At 34.7% G+C, this 12213-nt stretch overlaps 1 long non-coding RNA gene across 2 annotated transcripts; it reads left to right on the top strand.

Moving 5' to 3' along the window:
• Nucleotides 1-3678: 3678 nt before the first annotated feature.
• Nucleotides 3679-5529, top strand: LOC111369227. 2 transcript variants are annotated; one of them, XR_002698080.1, is made up of 4 exons: nucleotides 3685-3725; nucleotides 3843-3903; nucleotides 4279-4336; nucleotides 5230-5529. It is a non-coding gene; the product is annotated as an uncharacterized LOC111369227 (long non-coding RNA). The 2 variants fall into 2 exon arrangements; XR_002698079.1 differs by having other exon boundaries at nucleotides 3679-3903.
• The last annotated feature ends 6684 nt before the right edge of the window (nucleotides 5530-12213 follow it).

Below are 12213 nucleotides of genomic sequence, written 5' to 3'. Positions count from 1 at the left end.
TAATTTTATTTATAGTTCCAGTGTAACTCCAGTGAGGAATGATGGTTTATTATTATTCAATTTAGACATGTAACTCATATTTTCATATTAAATAAAATATAATAATAATATCATGTAGTATGACCAATCTTAATTCAAGTGTTGAAACCTTTAATCTTAATAATTTACTCAACAATTAACCCATTTAATTTTCAGTTTATATATATTTAATAATCATTTTTCACACAATTAAAACATCATAATTCATGTTATTACCTCTATTTTAATGACTTAATTGTGGGGGTTGATTTTACCTATAAAAGGAGGTATATTTCCCATTGTTTTACACAACAAAATCAAATATAATATACTCTCTAGTCTTTTCATACTACTCTCTAATCATTTTATATTATCCTCTATTCTTCTTCTATAAAATTTTGGCAATTGTTAAAGGCTCGTTTAATTTTCTCCCTATGGTCGTGCCCATAGAAGGAGAGACACATGTGTTTTATCTTGGAGCCATGTAGTGCCGAAAGAACCCGCACGAAGGGGAGGCAACGCGACTTTAGGACAGCGTTCTCGACGTGACTCCCAAGCGCGTAATTTGTTCTATAAAATGTTTATTACTCTTAGCAAGTACGATTTTCAGTATGAAATTGAAAATGCACGTGACAAGATTCTTATTCCTAAGATTCGTTATAATCTATTATGCCTAAGTCCCCAACTAGTCTGGGTAGTTTTAGTAAGTAAAGTGTTTGGTGATCAATGCATGTTAGACCATTAAATTTCCTTAGCAAATATTCATATTTCTCCTCTGACATAATTACTATGACTAAAAATCACATCTATGAAATTCTTGCCTTGTGAGTTTAGAAAATATTGGTGATTACATGAGTTTACAGCCATGAAGACTTCTTTTGCAGTTTCCGATGGGAGAAACTTTATCAATTCATTCTTCTATTACGAATGAAGTAAGAGAATAAGATCATATATTTACTCAATACAGATTAAAATATCTTTGAAATGTGAGGGCATTAATTTATTTAAAAAGTTTACTGTTCTTTGATCAATGCTCAAAGAGAAGTTGGATGAATGTCGAAATGTCATACTTTTATCTCAGCTATTCTTATTTATTGTGACGCTAATAATTTGTGAAAGTACTTAGAAGTGTTTGCAGACATGGAAAAATTCAAAGAAAATCGACATGGTGGATGTCTTTGGAATGTGGAGGTTTTTAATATAGATACATCTTAAATCTTAATTTTCCTGGTTATAAACTGACTTTTGAAAAGTGTTACAAGAGTTTAAGACATGCAGGTGAAATACAAGAGTTTAATGGATATATCTGCTCCAACGTACTACTAAAATCAATATTAAAATTTCGTACATTTATCTTATTAAACTTATATATGTGATATTGATATTTTGAAAAAATTCTTAGATGACTTTGCGGATATGCAAATGGGCAGGTGAAGAAGAAAAGCTTTACAAATTAATAGTACCAATTTATTGTCCAAGAAGGACATGAATATATGTAGTCCGAGATGGACATACATAAATTATCGAGGGGAATGAGTTTAAGCCCATAAGGGAGTCACCTCCGGGAGTAACCTAACTTTTGTGATTGGAGATCCCATGAAGAAGGTTCAATGTGGTAGAAACAACTCGTACTGCATGACTTGTAATAGCACTACTTATATTGTGCTCATCCCTATGGTGATAGTGCTAATAATAATGTGATGTTAGGAAGGGTTTAACCCTGAATGAGTACCGAGGCGAGAATTCTCGCAAGGTGTGGGTCACACACACCCTTGGAGGACTTACCTATGTAAGAGTTGCCATAAGACCGTGGCTATGGGATTGGGTTATTCTCTAGAGACTCTTATTAGAATCAAGATTAGAGTGCATGGCCATTAAAAGTGCTACTCGCTATGACGGAGAGCCTAAATCGATACTGTGTGTGGAACAATTGAAATTTGATCAAAGGGACCTAATTCAAGGCTTAGTCCATTATGGTTCCCTTAAATGGAAATTGTTATCACTAAGTGAGGTTCAAGTCCAAAAGACATCTACACCTATTGCATAGTATTATGTTGCCACTATTATATATTTTTTAATTATTTTGAAAGTTTAAAACTTGTGGGGGATTGTTGTAACTTCAAATTAAGTTTTAACCTTTCAACAATTAACCCATTTAATTTTCAGTTTATATATATTTAATAATCATTTTTCGCACAATTAAAACATCATAATTCATATTATAACCTCTATTTTAATGACTTAATTGTGAGGGTTGATTTTACCTATAAAAGGAGGTGGATTTATCATTGTTTTACACAACAAAATCAAATACAATATACTCTCTGGTCTTTTCATACATCTCCCTTTTTCATACTATTCTCTAGTCATTTTATATTATCTTCTATTCTTCTTCTATCAAATTTAGGCAATTGATAAAGGCTCGTTCAATTTTCTCCCTATAGTCGTGCCCATAGAAGGAGAGTCATATGAATTTTATTTTGGAGCCGTATAGTGCCGAAAGAACCAGCACGAAGGGGAGGCAACACGACTTTAGGACAACGTTCTCGACGTGACTCTCAAGGCTTGATTTTCTAACCGTCTTCTTGTTTTATATTATTGTTGAATTTACGTTTATATCATTTAATTGATTATGCTAATTTCTAAATAAATCTAAATAAAAATCACCCAATTTTCCCAACATTATATATATTCTCTCTAATTCCTGATTCCCTACAAGGGTTATCTGCTTCACCCCTATTCCCGTGTTCTATGTTATTTTGTCTGTTAATGTTTAGTGTTGCTGTGTGTAGTTGTTTTTATTCAGAGAAGGCACCTCTTTTATTGTTGATGACTGTCAGCATTAGGATATTAACATTAGAATATTTCACATTTTAAATTGCATTGATGCTTCTGGTTAAGGTGTAATGATCACTATCAGGTTAAGTTATAGTATCTCAATGTTACATTGCTAATAAGGTTAAATTGCATTGAGATGCTGTCTTCTTCATAGTAATCTGGCAAAATAGCTGGAATTCCAATGTGTTTAGAATTTTTAGATTACGTACTTCAGACATCTTCTGCAGCAATAAAAATTGGAGTAATATTTACTTGAACAAGTAAACGGTTGCAGAGTAATCTAAACCCTAGTGTAAGTCGTACCTATTAAATGCAGTGACCAAATTTGTCATCATTTTATAAAACATCAGGAACAACAGTCCCAAAATCTAACGTTGAGAGAGAGCATAAGTGGTATCGAGACTGAGTTTGTTACAACCCACATTTTTATCTAGTCTTGATAGTGCAATTTTCAAAGTTAAGTTAAATGAGGACTTGTATGAAATAAATCATTTTTATTGGGACTCGATTGACCAAATTATTTTATTTGGGTTTATCTTATAAATTATAAATATTTTGAAGGTTAAATTGGATACATTTTTAAGTTGGGAACTTACTTATATAATTTTGGAAGTGTTAGGATCAAATGTGATATGAAAAAGAGAGTTGAAGGACTTAGTTTGCAATTATGGGTTAGTTGACCATTTAATTCAACCATTTGACGCATTCTCTCTCAATTTCACACCAAAACACACACACAGAGTAACGAGAGAAGCAGAGACCGGCAGTGAAGGGAGAAAAAGGGAAAGAAGAAGGGAGAAAAAGGGAAAGATTAAAGGAAAAAGAAAAAGGAAAAGGAAAAGAAGAAAGGAAAAAGAAGAAGAAAAGAGGTGAGGTTAATCTCTTCAAGTTGGGTTTAATTTTTCCACTTTGTTTTCGAGTGATTAAGTATGATTTATATTAAATTTTTAGGGTTTTAACTTGTAGAATAAAATGTCGAATTTTAGGTGATATTTGTACGAATTGGAGCTCAAGTTTGGGGATTTCTTCATTTCCAATTTTAGCTAGGTAAGGGATATTATTTTAGCAAACCCTAGAAATTTTATTTGGGGTTAAGTATGTTTATGGAAATGATGATATTGAGAAAATAATTATTTGGAAGCATGAAATTATAGAACAAGAGGAAAATTTTAATTAGTTGAATTATAGCAACTTCTTGTCACTTGAATTATGTGGATGTCACAGTGATGTTTGGAAGTGAAGTTTATGTTGCTAAATTAGTTATTAGTCAATGGATTATAAAGTGTGATTAGCTCCAATTAATAAAGGAAAATTTGAGAACTTATTCAAGTGTCCAGAAAATTTAATTTTAAGTTCTATCATTAGATATTAAGGTTTGTTGATTAGATAGATGATAAATTGGTTATTAATATCGTATTTCAGGTGGTGGCGGGGAAATTGGAAACGTTTATCAGCCAATCTAGCTTGTAGCTCATACCTTGTGAGTGGATAAAACTTATTTTTTAGAAAAAAGTCTTCTTTAAATTTTAAAGTTATTTATTTTATAAAGTTGACTTCGTAGCATGATTTTCAGAATAAAATGGATTTTATTATCAATTGCTTTTAAAGTTAAATTCAGTTCAGTTAAATTATTTTGAAAGCATGTTATATTCTTCTTACGTGTTTCAGTATAGTTGAAGTTATTCCTAAAAATCACCAGAAAGTACCCAGGTGATTTTACCCCAGTTTGCGCTGATGTGAATGTGTTTCCACAGTATATGACTAGTTATAGTGATTTTACCCGCTTTGCACTATCGTGAATGTGTTTCCATAGTATATGACCAGATGATCAGAGGTCTTTGGGACCCACTCTTGTACACACATAGGCTTTGGGCCGTGTACTAGAGTGATTAGCCTTTGGGGCAGCTCTGCATACGTATGACCAGATTATCAGATTTGAATGGCTTTGCCTTGTACATCAAGATTACTATGTACATGAATAAGGCTATTCATTGGGTACTCTTTTTGGTGTGATTTTTCAGTATTTATTCAGTTCTCAGATTTCAGATTATGGAAGTCAGTTAATTCAGTTTTCAGAAGAAAGCTTTTAGCTTATACTATTGAGCAGCAGCAATATTTCACAGATTTTCATGAATATCAAATTCTTTATATTTGTTATATCTCACAGATACTTATCTAGAATTTAGAATAAAGAATTTTATAATGTAATCATGTCTAGTTTTTGAAAGTATTACTAGATTCAGAATTTCTTAAGGATTTAATAAAATTGGAATTTTTAGAAAATATGCATAAATGCAAAAAGGTTTACTTATTTGGAAATCATCCACTCACTGAGTTATAAACTCATATATTTTTATCATGCTTTTCTATCAGGAGACCGTCGATTTTGAGATACTGGGAAAAGCCCGCTGAAGCGAAAGAGACCGTTTCATAGTATGTAATGTATAGTTGGGGAACTCATGTTAATTAAGTGCTTGTCTAATATTTGGTGTGTCATGCACTTCGTAGAAAGGTTGGTAATTGATGTAATGCTTGCATGTTGACATGATGATGTTGTAGAAGCACTCAGTCGAATTTTGTTATATTTTGTTGTAGTTGTGGTGGTATTAGAGGAAGTGGTGGTTTCCAAAACTTTTGGTTTAAATGTCTATTTGAGGTTTTGATGATTTTTCAGGTTAGTTTTGTCCATGTTACAGGGGAAATTCTGTCAAAAATTTTATAGAATTATGTCATGGTCAAGTAGGTCACGTTTGCCTTGGTGGCGGGTCCGACATTTAGCTGGCATTTACCATTGGCACACGACACGTGTCGAGTCAATTAGGTTAAATCGGGACGGGTTGTTTTAGAGTTAGCCTTTTGTAACATCCATTTACAGTCAGCCTGATAAAATTGAAAATTGTAGTCCATGGGAGAAAATATCTATATCATTGCACATATGAACAAGTAAATAAAGTAGTAAATTCATTAGCAAACTTAGAGTGTGTTTGTTTACCATTATACCACATTATTTTTTCTATAATATTCATTTTCAACCACACATTATTCATTAAAATAATATTACACGTAAATAAAAATTTTTTTCTTTTTTAACTACACATTTCAACATCAATCACTATTCTATAATACATTATTAACAAATAATGGGGCACAAACACCCCCTTATATTAAATACATCACTGTTTACGTTTTTTTTTTTTTTTCATTTTACTATTATGCCCTACCGTTTCTCCGCATTTGTTAAATTATTTATTGTATTTAGGTTGACTATTAGAATTTATTTCATGGTATAAATTGAGGAAGTGAACATGGTAGTTAACTAATGGCACTAAACCAAATGTGTTCTAAATAACCTAACTTAAGAATATTCATTCTAGTAGCTTGCTTCTTATTTTATTTATTTTTATTATTATTATTTTTAATACCTGTTTTGGTTAAGAGTGCTCCCCCCCCCCTCCAAAAAAATAAAAATTACTAACTACATATTCTCTTTTGTATGATCTATGTGAATACAGTGATTTTTACATGATGGATAGGAGTTGGATACGACTTCGTAATAGATTAAGTAATGAATATTTAGATGGCATTAATTCATTTATGGAGGCAACAAAACGATGTCTGGACGAGAACATGAGGTTCCCTGTCCATGTCGAAATTGTCAAAATGCATTCTTTCAATCACTAGATGTGGTAGAATATCATTTATACCATCATGGAATCTCTGCAAGTTACGAGAGATGGATTTTCGATGGAGAGGAGCTTGAGAATGATATAGAAGGTGGTGAAAGAAACACATTTGAATTGGATGAAGAAGAAAATGATGATGAGATGAATGATACGTTACAAGATATATGTGCTCCCATGTCATGTGAAGGTAACCAAGCTCAAGAGGGAGAAGAACAAGGCAGGAATTATAATTTCTCACCTCAAATGCCTAATGAATAGAGCAACCCTTTGTCGGGATGATGGATGAAGCCCAATGTTTCCTAGTTCTAACTCTTCATTATTGTACGCATTAGCATGTAAACTGGATTTTAGAGTATTTTCCTATTCAAGTTGTATTGCTAATGGGGTACGACTCCTTGTTAAAGATCAAAATAATTGTCGTACAACAAAAAAATAGTGGAGCGACGGTGTTAGGAGATGAAAACATCAACTTTTTTGGTGTGCTCTCTAATGTTATTGAGTTGATAAATGTTTTTTATGATGCGTCACTTTGTTCCAGTGTAATTGGTACAATAATAATCCAAAGCAAACAAGAACTATCAGAGGTTACCATCTTACTTCTATCAATGTGAATCATAAATAGTACATGGATGATTCTTATATACTTGACATCCAAGCAAAATAAGTATTTTATGTGGATGATCTGGTGTTGGGTCCACAATGGGCGGTAGTGCAAAGGCGTAACGTAGAAGGTATATGGGACATTCCTAAAAAAGATTAGTGAGCACTTGATGCAACTTGGAAAGTCCATTCAAGGCATAAAAGAAATTAACATCGATTATGATTATCTGATTTGAATTTTCTATTACCTCATTTGATTCATTTTTGGTTAAATTGATTTTGTAAAAAGAAATGTCCAACTTTCCTTAGTAGTCCTAATTTCTTTTATTAGTCGTGTTTTTAGCCTATATAAAGAGGTACATTGATTGTAATAAGATATACTTGAACATCGAATAAAAATTACAATACTTCCCTCATTTCTCTCTTTCTAATCTCTTCTTCTTCTTCTTCTTCTTCTTCTTCTTCTTCTTCGTTGCATTCGTCATCAATTTAGTATCAAAGCTCAATCATTTCCTTTGAAGAACCAATCCAATTTCCATCCCTCGATCAGCCACTCCCACCTTCCATCCCTCGATCAGCCGCTCCCACCTTCAACTACACAAACAATTTGTCCCTCAAGTTGCAAACCATATATACACTCCATCAACCACAATAAACCACTATCAAATTGTACCACCAGCATTACTCAGATAGCCCTAATTTCAACCTTCTGAACAACAGCAGAAAAAGAGGTTACTATTGCCCATCAATTTACCACATTTCCAGCCCACCCCAACAAAAAGCACAAAAGCCCACTCAATCCTCATCGTCCGAAAAACCATTATCCAACCTCATAGCCGCTTTAGTCAACCATATACATCATCATCGACCTCCAAACTCACGATGACTCCACCTTCTAGTTCAGAATCCTAATTAAATTCTCCCTAGCATAGAACTAGTGAGCAATGAAAAGAGAAAAAGATCAAAAATCATCTCCCTAACATAGAACTAGAGAGCAGTAAAAGAAGAAAAGATATTCTGTCCAGCATAGAACTAGAAAGCAACAAAAAAAAGAAGAGATAAATTCAATATGAAATCTATTGAAGATTGGAGAAATATCCAATGAACTAAAAGCTCTACAAAGTCTTGTATTTATAGAGAAGAAGAGTAACAACTAACTAACCAACCTAACTACCATAACTAACTAACTAATTTGACAACTGGAAGAATCTGAAATCTTAGCTGAGCTGGAGACAACTGGAAGTTGGATTCTGGTTAACTGAGTTGGAAGGAATCTGGTGTATATTCTTACAATTCTCACCCACACGTAGTCACCCGGCTTCTTCCTCTCCCTTGATGCTATGTGAATTCCTGCCACTTCTCAGTCTCCCACAGCCTACAACATCAACACCTCTGCAAGCGTTATCCTCTCCTACGAGTTATTTAACATCATTGTTGCCTACCCAACTGTAGCGATTCGGTCTCTTCTATTGAGATCGAACTCCCGTGTCTCTGCCTTGTTCTGTCAATTGCTGGTTCGTCCTTCCATTTTCAGTCAGCCACCGGCCGGTGCACCACTACTTGTAGTCTTACCACCTACTTTTGAGTTTTTTCCAATGCCCTTCATCATTCCCCATCGTCAACTTGGTTTCTATTGCTGCCACTGCCTTCTTGCATCTGTTCTTTTGCTCCCATCATATAGCTTGTACCTCTACCTTAGTTTGTTTCCATCTACTGTCGACAATAGCCAGAAGATTCAGTTTTATCCATTTTCGAAGTGCTATCACCCTCTCTGCTGCCTGTCTTCTTCATTGTTAAACGACATCCTTCGGGTTAGCTTCGTGTTGTGGTAAGGGTCTCTTTCTGCTTATTCACTACGATACTTATATTTGTTTGCTTTGGCTCTTAAGTTGTTGAAGCTTAGTTCTGATTTAAAAAAGTAAAAATAAGAAAAATAAAAATAAATAAAAAATGAAATAACATAAAAAATCAAACTATAGAGATAATACATAGCTCTCCTAATTGACCTAAATGCACTACATTATTCACGCTAAAAGAATAATGAATCTTAATGATCTAAACCAATCTCGTATTGCTCTCACATTAGGTCATGAATCTTTCGACTAATTTGACATTAGTGAAGTCAGATCTGGCGGAGCTTAAAACTTGTCCAAAACCTTATTGAACAAATTGGGCAATCATCTCGAAAACTGGGTAAACGACCTATGGTTGGTTTATCTGATTCCTCTATGTAGGTCAAAATGTCCATATCCTACTTTATCGTCCACCAGAAGGCATACTAACTAATCCACACAATCTTGGTTCTACACAACGCATTCTCTATCCCGAACTTCATGACCTAGTTTTCAATAATGGTCCTCATCTTGAACTCCCATACCCACCTCCATCCACATGATGAACAATATAAGGACCATGTAGATGACATTACTAGGAAAGTTAAAGTAGACGTCTTTGAATTTTATGGTCACCTGGAACTCGAGGCCTTTCTTGACTGGCACGATGCCATTGAAGAATACTTCAATTGGTACCAAATGCCTGTTTATCAGCGTATTTGTTTCGACAAAATGAAACTTGTCAAATCTACTAAATGCTATTGGCAAACGGTGACACAATCCTTCGACTGCTTAGGCCAGCATATTACTACGTGGGGAGAAATGAAATTGAAACTCACTGAGAAATACGTCCCCGTCTTACCGTCGATCTCAACTCTTAGAATGTCTTCTTAATCGTAGACAAAACTCATCGACTATGTCAAACCACAAGACTCGTTTTGACGAATTGCGGTGTCGTTCAGGCCTTGCTAGACCCGAGGATGTCACGATTACTAGGTTCCTTAACGGCTTGTGATTCGTATTCAAACATTATGTCTTTGTGCTTAATCTCAACTCATTAGAAGATGCTTTTGACAAAGCACTTGAACACAAACGATACTCTTGTTCATCATATTTGTGGCGTGGCCCTACCACCTTACTTGACCTCTCGACCCCCTTTGACTAGTACTCCTACAAGTAGCCCTACGTCAAGCCAAACCCACTCAGCTGTTGGATCTTCCTCTATTCATATTCCTCGTGACACCTCTAGGGGTCAACTTGCTTTTCAGCCACCACTCGAGGTCCTAACTCTCAAATTGTATGTCATAGCTATCATGCTCGAGGTTATATCACCTCTTAATGTCCCAATCGTAGCCTCATCTTTTCACAGGAACCCTACTTCTAACCTTAGAGAATGAGTGTTTCACGATTGACCCTATTGACCATTATGATGAGGATCTTAACCAATTTGAGTGTTTTGAGGAGGATGCGGCTATTGTATCCAATGTATCATTTCCACACCTATCAATTTTAACTCTTGGAAACAAACTTCTATTTTCCATACATTCATCCTATGCAATTCTTGTTTATGCAAGTTAGTTATCGACAGGGGTAGCACCATGAATGTTATATCTAGGTCCGTCATGGCCAAGTTCAGCTTGAGAACCGAACAACATCCTTGGCCATTTAATGTGGCATGGGTTGATCGAACCTCTTTACTCGTCATTCATCGCTGTCTAGTGCCTCTTACGTTAGGTCCCTTTTTTGGAGGACATTTATTGTCGCTCACGTCCTTTTGGGTCATCCTTGGCTTTATGATCATGATGCTAAGCATTTCGGGCATGATAACAGGCATGAATTTCTCAAATACAACAAAACTATCCGTCTCTTATTGGCCAAACCCTCATACCTTCCAAAGAAAGCTACTCCCATTTCCACATCCAAGGGTATTGCGGCCGCCCATATTCAATTTTGTCTCTTCAAGATTTTGAACATAAAAGTGAAGACACCGGGCTTATATTTACTTTGGTTGCTAACGAGTGGTCATAATCCTGTCATTCTAAACTGACCAACTCACTAGAGCAATTCTGAGGAAACAATGGAACTTCAGAGGAAATTGGAGGAGTTGATGGGCAAGAGTTATGTCAGGGAGAGCATGAGTCTATGCGCCGTGCCAGTATTATTAATGTCAAAGGAAGATGAGACATGTAGGATTTGCATGGACTACAGAGCCATCAATAATATAACGTAAAATATCGTCACCTTATCCCTAGGTTAGATGATATGTTAGATGAATTACATGGTGCTTGCATTTTTAGTAAAATTTATCTTAAAAGTGGTCACCATGAAATTTGAATGAAAGAAGGTGATGAGTGAAAAACTACATTTAAGACCAAATATGGACTATATGAGTGGTTGGTAATACTATTTGGACTCACTAATGCATTGAGCACTTTCATGCATTTAATGAATCATGTTTTGTGTGCTTTTAATGTTGATGACATTCTATTGTATAGCAAAGACCTAAATGAGTATGTAGAGCATTTAAGAAGTGTGTTAATGGTGTTAAGGAAAGAAAAACTTTACGTTAATTTTAAGAAATGTACTTTTTGCATGGAAAATATTGTCTTTCTAAATTTTGTAGTGAATGCTAACATGGTAGAGGTATATGAGAAGAAGATAAAAGCTATTAAAGATTGGCCTACACCTAAGAGTATAATCGAAGTAAGGAGTTTTCACGGGTTGGCCAATTTTTATAGGCGGTTTGTAAAAGACTTTAGCACAATAACCACACTACTCACTAAGGTAATGAAAAAGAGCGCAGGTTTTCATTAGGGTGATAAATAGGAACATGCATTTAATACTATTAAAGATAAATTATGTAAAGCATCTGTTTTAGCATTACCTAATTTTGACAAGATATTCGAGATTGAGTGTGATGCCTCAGGAATAGAGATTGGAGCAATATTGATGCAGAATAGGAGGCCGATAGCTTATTTTAGTGAAAAGCTTAGTGGAGCTACTCTTAATTACCCTACTTATGACAAATAGCTGTACTTGATTGTACAAGCCTTGGAGACATGGTAGCATTATTTATGGCTCAAGGAGTTCGTGATACACATCGACCATGAGTCGTTGAAGAGCTTGCGGGGTTAAGGGAAGTTAAACAAAAGGCATGCCAAATAAATGGAGTTTATTGAAACATTTCCCTGTGTCATTTGGTACAAGCAAAGTAAAGAAAATGTTGTGACAGATGCTTTAAC

The sequence above is a fragment of the Olea europaea genome, chromosome 20, assembly GCF_002742605.1.
Source record: "Olea europaea var. sylvestris chromosome 20, O_europaea_v1, whole genome shotgun sequence".
NCBI lineage: Eukaryota > Viridiplantae > Streptophyta > Magnoliopsida > Lamiales > Oleaceae > Olea > Olea europaea.
Note: the sequence above shows the minus strand (reverse complement) of the source record. Positions and strands in the feature narration are given on the sequence as shown.